Source organism: Pteropus medius, unplaced genomic scaffold (assembly GCF_902729225.1).
Source record: "Pteropus medius unplaced genomic scaffold, Ma_sr-lr_union100, whole genome shotgun sequence".
NCBI lineage: Eukaryota > Metazoa > Chordata > Mammalia > Chiroptera > Pteropodidae > Pteropus > Pteropus medius.
In genome coordinates this window covers 23884400-23896943 of record NW_024354500.1, presented here as the reverse complement: position 1 = coordinate 23896943, position 12544 = coordinate 23884400, and the positions used below count along the sequence as shown (strand labels likewise).

At 29.9% G+C, this 12544-nt stretch overlaps 1 pseudogene; it reads left to right on the top strand.

The window, feature by feature from the left end:
• The first annotated feature begins 7905 nt into the window (after window positions 1-7905).
• LOC120595145 (uncharacterized) lies at window positions 7906-8027 on the top strand (annotated as a pseudogene).
• Window positions 8028-12544: the final 4517 nt, after the last annotated feature.

Sequence of the window (12544 nt, the reverse complement as noted above, 5' to 3'; positions counted from 1 at the left end):
GCAATTTGGCATACTCAATTATAATACTATTTTATAATTAATTCACTAAAAGTAATTTTTCTTTTGCTATTTTCAATGGAATAATCAACCTTTGAGGGGAACACAGATGATTTCCACAATTACATTATCCATTATTTGTTAATATTATGCATTCAGTATTAATTTAATTGACACCCTTAAGGTCAATGCTGAATACTTTAAAATATTGTAAAACTGTTCAAAGTTCAAAAGATCTTGCATTTTAAACACTCTCAATGTTAAATTTTAAAAATAAAAGCACTTTGTATATTAAGACCTGTTCTTGACTACCTTTCAATTTAATGCATTGGATGTCTCATTGTAGTGTATGTGTGTGTGTGTGTGTGTGTGTGTGTGTGTGTGTGTGTGTGTGTTTATAAGCTGTAAGTTTGATTTTCTATGCCATAATTTAAATATAATTATTTTCTAGCAACCACTATACTTGACAATTTGCCTTTAGGGGTAGAACTGTTCAAAAGTACTTTCTATGCCTAGAATGAGTATTAAAAAATATAGGCAAGCAATCTTAAATAATTGTTAAGATCATGACTACTTTCTCTAACCAATTTTCCAGTCTCTCTGTAAAATAATTCCCTGCTTATAGATCTTGCAACTAAGTCTATTGCTCAGATCAGGAAATGAGTCTGGGCTCAAAAAAAAGAAAAAAAAAACAGTACTTTGTGACTGATTTTTCTATGCATTCTAAAAATGCCTTATTTCTAAAATTAAAACCTTATGCTATATTCAGGTAATTGAGTATTGTATGTATCTAGTATTTATTAAAAACAAAGAAGCTAAAAAACACTCCAGTTCCATTCATTATACTCACCTTGCATTATTAAACTATTTTTTTAATTCAATGAAATAAAATAAGGACATTGTCTTAGTTTATTGAGGCCGATATTATAATATGCCACAGACTGCATAGCTTATACTCAACAGAAATTTATTTCTCACAGTTTGGAGCCTTAAGGTTTAAGATTGGGGTGCCAGCATGTAGAGTGAGGGCCTTTTCTGTGTTTCAGACTTCTCATTTCATCCTCGCATAGCAGGAGGAGCATGGGAATTCTGAGTTGTCTCTTTTATAAGAGCACTACTTCTATTTATGAGGGCTTCGCCCTCATGACCTAACCACTTCCCAAAAGCCCCACCTCTTAATACTATCACTGTGGAAATTTGAGTTTCAAAATGAATCCTGTGAGACATAAATATTCAGACCACATCATATCTATTCTTAGAAAGTGGATAATAGTTAAAAAATTAGACTTAAACAACAAAAATAGGTGAATCATGATATTAATGAAAATATATTAATTTTATATCTATTAATACTGTATAGTTATTTTTTATAATGTTTTTGAATGAAAAATGCATTTATTATCTTGACTAATACTTTAAGTGATGGATCCAAGAATGGCATTGTTTGGGGGAAGGTGAGGAGTAGTTACTGTCACTGAGATAAAGAATACAGAGTACTCACCATAGTCCCTGAAAGAAGTAAAAAATATCAGTTTTAAAGTTTTTTAAGAATACATAGAGGTAATAATGAGGAGAGTTTGGGGGTAAGGTTTAGTCCTACTGGCTGCAATAAACCTTCAGAGAAAAAAAAAAACAATAATAATAATAAATCATTATTTGACTAAAAACTAAAACAATTCTTAAAATTTATATAATGTATTTTTTTGTTTGTTTAAATAAAAATGAATAATATTGTAGAAAAATCAATAATCTTTGTTATATTTGTTCTCTATAAATCTGCATGCCAGTATCATTGTGGTTGCTTTTGGATACAATATACCTTAAAAATTTAATTTATATTATTTAAAAAATACATCAATCCCTTTATCAAACATAAAAGGCCAAAAGTCAATAGGATTTATATAGAAAAGCTCTATTCCTGTTATTAGTGGACTTTGAATTTCATGAGAGGAATAAAAACATGCAGATATCAATGGTGATGTCACCTTTAGCATTTGTTTACCTTTTTGAATCTTTTGTATCTCTAAGATGCCAAAATAACATCAAATTAGTGAAAAAATGTCTAGGCAGTTAATAATGTTGCCTCCATAAAACCAGTTTATATAATTGTATTATGTTCCACACATCTCAATAGATTATGCATAGATTAGGCTCAGGTAGATATAACATTAACTGACAATGTTACACAAAGACAAAAAATCTAATTTTCCTACATTTTGAGGAAAAATACATTTTCTACATGAATTTTCTTCTAACGCCTGTGCAGATGGAATTGCACATTTTATTCCTCGTCTTAATTTAGAACTCAGTTTTGTGTTTCTAAAAAACTAAAAAGTAATTTTAGTCACTTACCATGTACTCTTTTTATAATTGTAATCATGCCAAATTATGTAATTACAAAATATTACAAGTAGCAGCAATCATATGCAGACAGCTTGTAATTATGTAATTACTATGTGGACTTATAGAATTATGATACCTTGAGATGTCAAAAATATTTCAATATGATTATTAACTCTTTCTTAGTATAAATCTAATTGAATTATATAATATACATAGGAAAAAATCAGGCATTCAGTCTAGTATCTGCAATTATGAACCTAAGAGAAAATTAAAAAAAAAACTTCAGAATAAGTAATTTATATTTAAGATGTTCTGAAATATCGATTTTCTACATACAAATGTAGTAACAATATTATCTAGTATTTTTATTATAATAAATGTTGAACCGCTAGAGATTTTTATATCAGTAAATTAATTCAAAATAGATGCATATTAAATATTCATATAAATTAATTTATAAGCAACCTATACTCAAAACAAAAAAATACATAAGTAATACATAACAATATTTTTTACTTAGGAGGAATTTTATTTGTAGTCATCTAATCTAGTAACTCATTTAACATATTTTTTTTTTAATGGCTTAGATTGTGGGTGTTGTGAGGACATCTTACATACCACAGGAATCCCAAAAGGTGTGAATAAAAAACATATATTTTACTACATAAAAATTAAAAACTGTGGTCTGCTTCCATTGTGGCGAAGCAAGCTTACTACAGCTTCTCTCTTCCACTGATTTACAACTAGTCACAGAGAGCAACTGCTTCAGGACTTTGAAAAATACACAAAGAATTAGACTGTAAAAGGAGTCAACATTAAGGAAGATGCCCAGAAAGAGATGATTTCATCATTTAAAAATTTTTTTTTTATTTTGTGGATTTGCATGGAGAGCAGTCCTAAGTCTTAGAACTGCACAACAAAGCAGTGAGGTGAATAGCTGTCTCTGATAGAAATATTATGTTTACGGTCAGCCAGAAGAACCTCAGAAAGGTTCTTCTCAAAACTCTGCAGGCAGGAGTGTGGGGGTGATGGTCGAGAAGAAAGAGCTGAGGAAAGGGATCTTCTAATTCTGTATATGAATCATCATACAAGTAGGGCTCACCCCTGTGTTATACATCTGTGAGGAAGACCCAGATCAGAATGCCAGAGACTTTGAAATTAAACTTAAGCTATAAATCACATCTCAGATTAAACAATGAAAAGAACATGCCCAGGACAAACTCAAAATATAATAGGCTTTGAAGATTGAACTGAGATTCCAATCAATACCCACATAAGATAGGGCAGAAATTATGGTCTAATACTAACCATGTTGACTGCCTGCTGGAAAGCAATAAAATAAACAAAAACGAAAATTGCTTTTTGCCAGAAGGTTATAACAAAACTTAGAGTCTATATACCATTTTATTCAAATTTACAATTCAAAATTACTCAAAAAAAGGTAAAGTTAACCAAACTACAATGAAAAATACAGTCAACACATGCCAGTGCTTATATGACTCAGGTTTAGAATATCACACAAAAATGCTAAAGCAAATTCTAGAACTAGGCTTCTTTCGGTAAAGAAAAATAGACTTGAAAAAATGAAAAGATATAAATTCTTAACATAAAAGAATTTTGTATACAAAAAAGAATCATTTTGAAATTTTAGCACTAAAAAGTATAATATTTGAAAAAAATAATCTTAATAGCAAAATTGGAGTCATCGAGGAAAGTTTCAGATAACTTGAAGATAGCTGAATTTAAATGATCTGGTATGAAAAACAGAAAGCATTGAAAAAGATGAATAAAGTCTCAGGTATCTTTTGGACAATTTAAAAAGGTCTAACATTCATGTAATTAAAGTTTCAGAGGAAAAAAGTAAGGAATTAGTGCAGAAAAAAATACTTGAAGACATAATCACTAATAACTTCCCAAATATAGTAAATGGCAAAAATTTAGACATGTAAGAAGCTCAGTGAACCTCAAGCATAGTTAAATTCAAAGAAACGAAGCCAAGGGACATGATAATCAAAATAATAAAAAGCTAATATAAATTTTAAAAATCTTGAAAGTATCCAGAAAAAAAAAAACACATTAATACAGAGGAACAAGAATTTTGAATGATTGTGGATATTTCATAAAAGCCATGTAAATCAGAAAATACTAGAATGATATATTTAAAATGTTGCAAGAAAAGTACTCTAAATGTGAATTTTATATCCAGTAAAAATATTATTTCAATAAAATAAAATTAAAGACATTGCTAAGTAAAGGAAAACTGAGAGGCTTTGTTCCTTGCAGACTTGCTCTAAAATAAATGCTAAAGAAAGTTCTTGTGGTTGAAGGAAAATACAAACTGTAAATTTCTAGGAAAATACAAAGTATATTCCATCTTAAATTTTAAAAATATAACTGTTGAAAGCATAATAAATATATGCATTCACTTATTTATATATAAATATATATATGCCTAAACAATATAATCTGGCATTTTTTTGATGCATATTGATGTAACATATATAGCAATTATAAAACAAAAGTTGATTGATGTGGGATAGTGGGTAAATGGATCCATATGGTTGCAAGCTTCAAAATTTTACTTGAGATAGTAAAATGTTAACTGCAAGTAGATGGCAAATGTGAGCTATGAATGTTGGAATCCCAAGAACTAAGAGTAAACAATTTAATCCAAGGAGATATAGCTAAGTGGCAATATATAAAACCAAATAGAATACTAAAATATTCAAATAATTTAAAAGAAGACAGGAAAAAGGAACAAGGAGAACAAAAAACTAAGATAAACAGACACAAACAATAAAATAATAGAAAACATGAAAACATATCTCACCAAAGCAGTAATTATATTGAATGTAATGAATCTAAAATCAACAGTTGAAGACAGACAATACCCAATTACATGTTGTCTACATGAAACCCATTTTAAATGTCAAGACAGATATAAGTAAAAAGTAAAAGGATTTTTAAAATATTATTCAAAAGCTAATAAAAGGAAAGATGAGTACCTATATTAATATTAGGAAATTAGACTTCACAACAAGGAATATCAACAGGAATAAAGGATATTATAAATGTGTTATTTCACAAAGCAAAGGTAATAATGATAAATGTTTATGAATCTAATAATAAAGCCTCAAAATACATGAAGCAAATATAACTGAGAGAAGAAATAGATGATTATTAGAGGATGACTGCAAATTTAGCACAGAAGGAAATCGCAGGTGCTAATGGAACTATTCTATATTGTGATTATAGTGGTGGTTACATGATAGTATACATCTGTCTAAACTGTTGTGCTAGAGATCTCTGTCAGAAGAGGCAGGGTAAAAAAGTCAGCTATGTGTAAAATGCAATGATGAACTTCACAATTATGTGTGAGGGTTGGAAAGCTGGATGGTGGTTTAAGATATTTTTTCTCCAAGGAGAGCCACATAGGCTTTCAGGAACTAAAGACTGTATTCTGATTCAGTTGATATGTGATAGATATATGTAGATATAGGCTTTCTATTACAATAAAAATTTAAGGAATAAATTTTTTCTGTTTTTTTTTTCTTCTTTTTTTAAAATTCCTATCCTCCCAACCGTCCCCTTATATCCTCCCCCCACACACTCTGTTCCCTTTTGGCAATCATCACCTTGTTCTCTATATCTATGGATCTGTTTCTGTTTTGTTTTGTTTTGTTTTGTTTTTATAGACACATATAAGTGAATTTTTTTTCATATTTTTCTTTGAATTATTGCCTATTTTCAGCTAGTATCTGTACCTATTAAGCCCCGTGTTAGAATGAATTTATTTAGAAATGAATGTGACGGTGCCACTGTCCACAAACATTGCGGAGTTTACATCAGGGCTATTTTGAAGTCTTTAAAAAATGTTATATATATATATAAAGGAAGGGTAAGCAGCATATCAGAGAACTTTATGGTAAATAAATAAATATACTGTTTTTAAACAAAGGTTTTCTCAGATTCTTTAAAATGCAAATATCTATTTTAAGTCTTCAGGAAAGAGATGTGTGTGTGTGTATACACACATATAGTATTTCCCTAAATTACATAACTACAGTCGAGATTTTTTTTCTACAAGGCATCTCTTAGGAGTATAGTTATAAAGAAAAGTTATTGAAAAACAATAATACAAGAGATGTTTAGCTTGCCAGAATTACGGAAAAAGTGACATAGTATTTTCTAAACTCTGAAAAAATAACATTGAATTTATTAGAATGATATAATCTTAGCTATATAAAAGAATCAAACATTTTTTTAAAATTGAACCATATAAATTTTTCCTAAGTTATCAATATATTAATGATAGAACCAATGAGATAATGTTTATGTTTTCCGGAACCATATCTAGCACCTTATAGACACACAATAAATAATTGTTTTCCCTGAATTGTGCTTATTTTTTGCCTCTCCTCATTCAGAAATGGAGCTACAATATTAAGAGTACCAAACCAGCTCCTCCCGTCTGGTCTATCCAGTGGAATTTGTGTTAAAGCATTTGAGAGAATGTCTCTATTTGTATATATGAGTGTGTGAAGCATATATGTGTGTTTTGCATGTATGTGTACGTGTATGGTATGGGTATGTCTATACATATATCTGGAAGAAATACAAATGTTTAGATTTAAGGTACCACAATAAGAAAATATGTTAACCATAAAATTTGATAGTACAATCAGAGCTTTTAGAATTACTGATTCAAACATTTTTAGTATATTGAAAAATATACACCAACAAAACAAATTTTGGTTGCCCTTAAGTATCCGTGTGCCTGTGTATTTTGCTCTGATTGTTGATAAACATTAACAAATATTTTTATTACTCATAGTTGATAGACCAAAATGTGTAGGTAGTTTCTTTCATAGTAATAGGAGCAGAGCACATCTTCTAATGCATATAAAATATTCTTACACTAAATTTACTTTGCTCTTTTTTTTTCTGCCACTCTAAGTAGTCATGTAGTAGTGAAGACTAATATAAGTACTTTTCCCAACACTCTGAATTCAGATGAGAAATCAAGTTCTGCAACTGTTCTAATTATTTAGTTCCATGTTTGATAAATCCAATATGTTTGTAGCTGCCTGAGAACTCCTCATTGAGAGCTTTTCTTGAGAAATTTATCCAGACCTTTTGGGACTACTGGTGACACTATGAAACTTATTTTATTTTATTTTATTTTTGCAGCCTAAAGCTGTAAAGACTTCTCAGAATATATCTTAACCAAGGAGTGGTACTAAAAATGAGGCACACATCTAAAAAAATGAATTTGAATGATTCTCTAAAATTTGAGATAACTGTGAATTTAGCTGACTCATGAGCAGTTTTCCTCATCCTATATTTAATCTCTCTTGTGAAACAATAATAATAATAAATTTAAAAGAGGCATTCAGAATCATTATTGACAATTATCTTGGGTATTGTAATGCTTAAGCTCTTTTTATTAGCACTCTGCTGATTCTACTACCTTCTTAAATTTTTACTCTTTATATCCTCTATACTTTGGTATTGATAATACAAGTTGATTTTTTTTTTTTTTTTTTAATTTAAACTCTTTTTAGTGTCTGCGGCCATGCTACCCTGAACAAGCCTGATCCCATCTGATCTCAGAAGCTAATAAGCAGGGGCGGGTCTGGTTAGTACTTGGATGGGAGACCACCTACGAAGACCAGGGGCTGTAGGCATGAAAAATAAAAAATAAAGAAAATAAGGGATTGTAAGCCGACAAGGTTCTTGCAATCTGTGAGGTAAATCATGGGTTGCCTCGCCTAAATAATAATAATAATAATAATAATAATAATAATAATAATAATAATAATAAGTAAATAAATAAATACATAAAAACCTCTTTCTGGGTTAAGAATTACTGTCTGTGGATGGATGGACATATTAATCCAACAGAAAACCTTATAACTGCCCCCATGTTTCTTTATTTGTGCCTTTCTTATCTATTCCTCTTGAAGTTATTTCTTTAAACTCTAGACTTAGAAAGTTGTTAATTTCAACATTTTCCTCAAACTACTTACTCAAAACACCCATCCACATATTACTTCTTTCCCTTCTTTCTCCCTTCCTTCACCATCATTTCTATTTATAAGGATAAGAAAGTTGAATGAATGTACTAGATTTCTTTAAGAAATACTAGAATTAAATAATATTAATATCACACTGAAATGTCTTTTTGTTAGGGTGCTAGTTTTATAAAACTGATTATCTTGCTTTGTTAAGACTTACAGATAAAATTTGTTTAAAATAATGGATAATTAAAATCAAAACTATCATGCTTTTATGAGTTCTTAACAATTTATTTTTACCTTTATGAAGTGAAAGCTCCACAAAGAGGTTTACAAATCCATAAGGTATTCCTACTTGCCATATTTTACCTTTGGATCAATGCTTTTGATGACAGATTTTTAAAAATACATACTTAGCTATTTCCCTAGTGCCCATACTCTATTTCTGAAGATGAAGAATTTTTGTTCCAGGTAAATCTGACATCCAGTACTATTCACAATTTCTTTGTGGCAGTTCTTTCTTTATGTTATGATATGATTTAGTTGTGTTTTTAGAATTATATCTAGTTTTAAATATGCAAAATTTCATTTTGAAACATGTTTTAGGGTGTCTTTAAACAACTTTAAACATTCAATATGGTTTGATTTCCTCAATGCTTTTTCTTTGGAGTCAAGAATATTTTTATTATTGTATGAATGTGTTTCATTTTCTCTAGTAAAAAAATATTTATTTGGTTTACTTTTCTTTCTTCATCTGTAATGAAACAAATTAAGAATCTCAATATGTTAACATTCAGTATAATTATGTTCCTAAATTATACTCTTCACCATATTTAACAAATAACAAGATACAAACTCAGTTTCATTTTTGCTATATCAATATTTAAATTAATTTATCTCCAAAAAATGCAATATAAAAGATAACTGGAAGAAATAAATTCTAAAGTATGCCAGATAAACAATTTTAAGAATCAACACATGCATACACACAGACACAAATACTTATCCACAATATTACATGTATTGATATATGAAATGTATTCTTTTTAGAGAGCCATGAGATACAAAACTTGTAAAAAAAAAAGTTCACATATGAATTTACCATTAGGCAGACCAAAAACAGTTTCATAAAATGCAAAACAGACAAAAAAAAATCGTAGGAAATGAGAGTATATTTGTTGGGCTTGTGTTGGTGCTGTGAATATTAACATCCTTACTGAATATATTTGAAGAAAAAGGGATTTATTTGTTCTCATTGCTTGCATGATTAAAAAAAACATAGAATGATGAAACAGAATATTTCATTTTCTGACAAATGACAAGTAATATTATCACAGGAGCCTTAGTAAAATTTTTGATGTATTTGAAGAGTTACTTTAATAACTATTGTATCAAGTTTTATTTGCCTTTTTCATGCTGTCTACTTTAGAATTTCACTGTCTTCATCCAAACTGATTACTACTTAGAATCTCCTACATAAAGCAGGCTTGGAACAGATCTATTTGAGTTTTCTTTTTCTGCTCTTGTTATAGTATATACAGTGGTAGAGAGTATTCTAGAATCTGAATTGTTTGGATTAAGTTGTACTTTCAGTTCTGTCACTAATAACTATATAATTTGAGGCCAGTCAGGACATCATTTGAGATTCAGGTTTCTTATTTTGTAAAATTTAGAATGTTATAAAATGACATTTTTAGTTTTTGAGCTCTGAGTTTTAGCTCCAAATAGTAGAGTACTAATGGACAATTCTGCTGTCTTGTACCAGTTTTCTCAGTTTTTAACTTGTTAAGATTGACCTCTTCCAGACCCCAATATTAAGCTTTAAACCTTTGTTTCCCTTGATTTTAGTTTGTGTCCCATGCCACAAATTTCTGGAGCTTTCTTTACTCCATTCTAGTTAGATAAATTAGTTTGGTTCTCAAGGTGAATTTTAAAAGTACTAAACTATAGCGTATGTATTTATGATTAGCCAATCTCTATTTCAATGTCAAATTTTATTGATTGGAATAAAATCATTGATTTCCAGTTTCACAATGATCAAATTCATGTTAGCCTAATACATTCCATTGGTATATATCATTTTAATTCATAGTAGATATTTGCCTCAAGTTAAAATTCTTCTCGAAGGACCCCAGGATAGAATTTCTCTACACATTAACTCTTATAATCCACTGAAAGTATTATGTCCAGCTTTATAGCACAGGGAGCTATTATAATGTCTATATATAATGTGTGTGTGTTGAGAAACACAATACGCAGAACACAAATTGAGAAACACAATACGCAGATATATTGATCTCTCCAGGTCCCTCAAGCTATTATACTTTATTTGCCAACTTCTTAGAAATATAAAAGAAACAGCCATTTGCTAGGAAGATAATAGTTCTATATTTATGAAATTCAAATAATGGATGTTAGAGAAAGGAAAGATCTAACTCCTCCTTTAGAATATTTCTCTGTAAGAGCAAAATCACTGACCACACCTAGCCCTTGACTGTTGGATAATGGAACTTTTTTTTTCTGCCTACACTGTTAGCATTGTTGGTCCATCTGTGGACAGTATTTGATAATCAGGGAGACAGACCCTTGAGAAACAGAGTAAATTTGTCTGCATCATTTATATGGATGATTTTTAAGTCCAACATTTCATTGAATTCTGCAACCACCATTTTCAGCATAGAAAATGAAAGGTTTAAAAGCATTTGGAAATCTTATATAAGCAAAGTATTTCATGTGCAAGTGTCAAAATGAATAATGAACTTTGGAAGCAAGAGTTTCAACATGACACTATTTATTTAAATACACTTTATCACTATTAACTAGGGGAACCGCTGTAGTTAGACATATCCTAGATATATTCCTGATAGCAGAACACAAAGAACCTTAAATTATGGTTGTTATTGGTTAGTTTTTCCTTTTCTTTTAACTAGTTAACTATGTTTTGGTCAAACCAATGCAGGTAGTATTTTTATAGTTGACCCCCTTTCTGGAGCCATAATGATTGGAGCCATCAAGATTCAGACTAAGGAGCAATAACCAGTGATCTGACTCTCAGAGTTGTCAGTGGACATCCAAAATTTCTCCATATTAATCACAGATCTGAAAGTGAAAAAGAAAGAAAGAGGACTAGAAAATGAAGTAGGATTCATATTCAAGACTTACTCTGCACATTACAGCTAAGATTATCCAGACTCACATGAATATACGAGGGTAGACTGATACATAAGAGCATATGTATCACATTTAATGCCTTTTAATATTCCTATTAAAGAAAAACATAGTTCTTAATAATAGTTAAATACATACAAAATAATATTTAAAAAGACTGTGCTGTATAAGCTATATTAGTTTTCTACTATGTAAGAATACATGCCTAGAGTGTGTGCATATTTATCTAAATAGGATATTTATTACCCTATTTTTTTACAGTGCTTATTTTTCTGATTTCATGGAGGTCAAAAGAAAAAATATAGAGAATGCATGAACATGAAGGTCATTATACTGAGGTTCTGATAGGTGATAAAATAAGATGAAATTCAAAGATGACAACCATGCAAAACATCTGGCATCCTGTCACCTGAATATTTTTATAACTAAACTGCTACATGTGCTTTTGTGAAACTGTGCCAGATGGGCTCTGCAATTATATACTACACTGAATTACAGCTCTCGGAGGAGGACATTTGCATGCTTCCACTTACAACATCTATGTACTTGGGATAAGAAAGGGCTACAGAAATGAAACCAAAGTGAATGCTGAAAAACCTTAACTGGCTCAATTTTAGGGTTTATTTTTATGATTATTGATTGCTTTACACATTAATGGAAAATTACTAGATTGACAAAATATTAGTTATTTTTTCAGTAATAATGTTGATACCTATCTGAAAATAACAAGAATTTGATTCCTAACTGATTAACCTGTTTTACAAGTAGAATGACTTTTAATACAGGCACAGAAGTATCATGTAAAAATGAAGCTCTTTCATAAAATTCTTAATATACCGATTCTCTTGGATATCTTATCATTTACTTGAGATATGGAAACCTATATTACAACAGAGGTACTGAGGTACTAGTCCTATACACACAATAGCTTACATCTTGACTGCTGTGTCACTCTCCTTGATACATGTCTATATTGTCTTCTCATCAGCTATTGAATACCAACAACTGCTTCTAGGTCC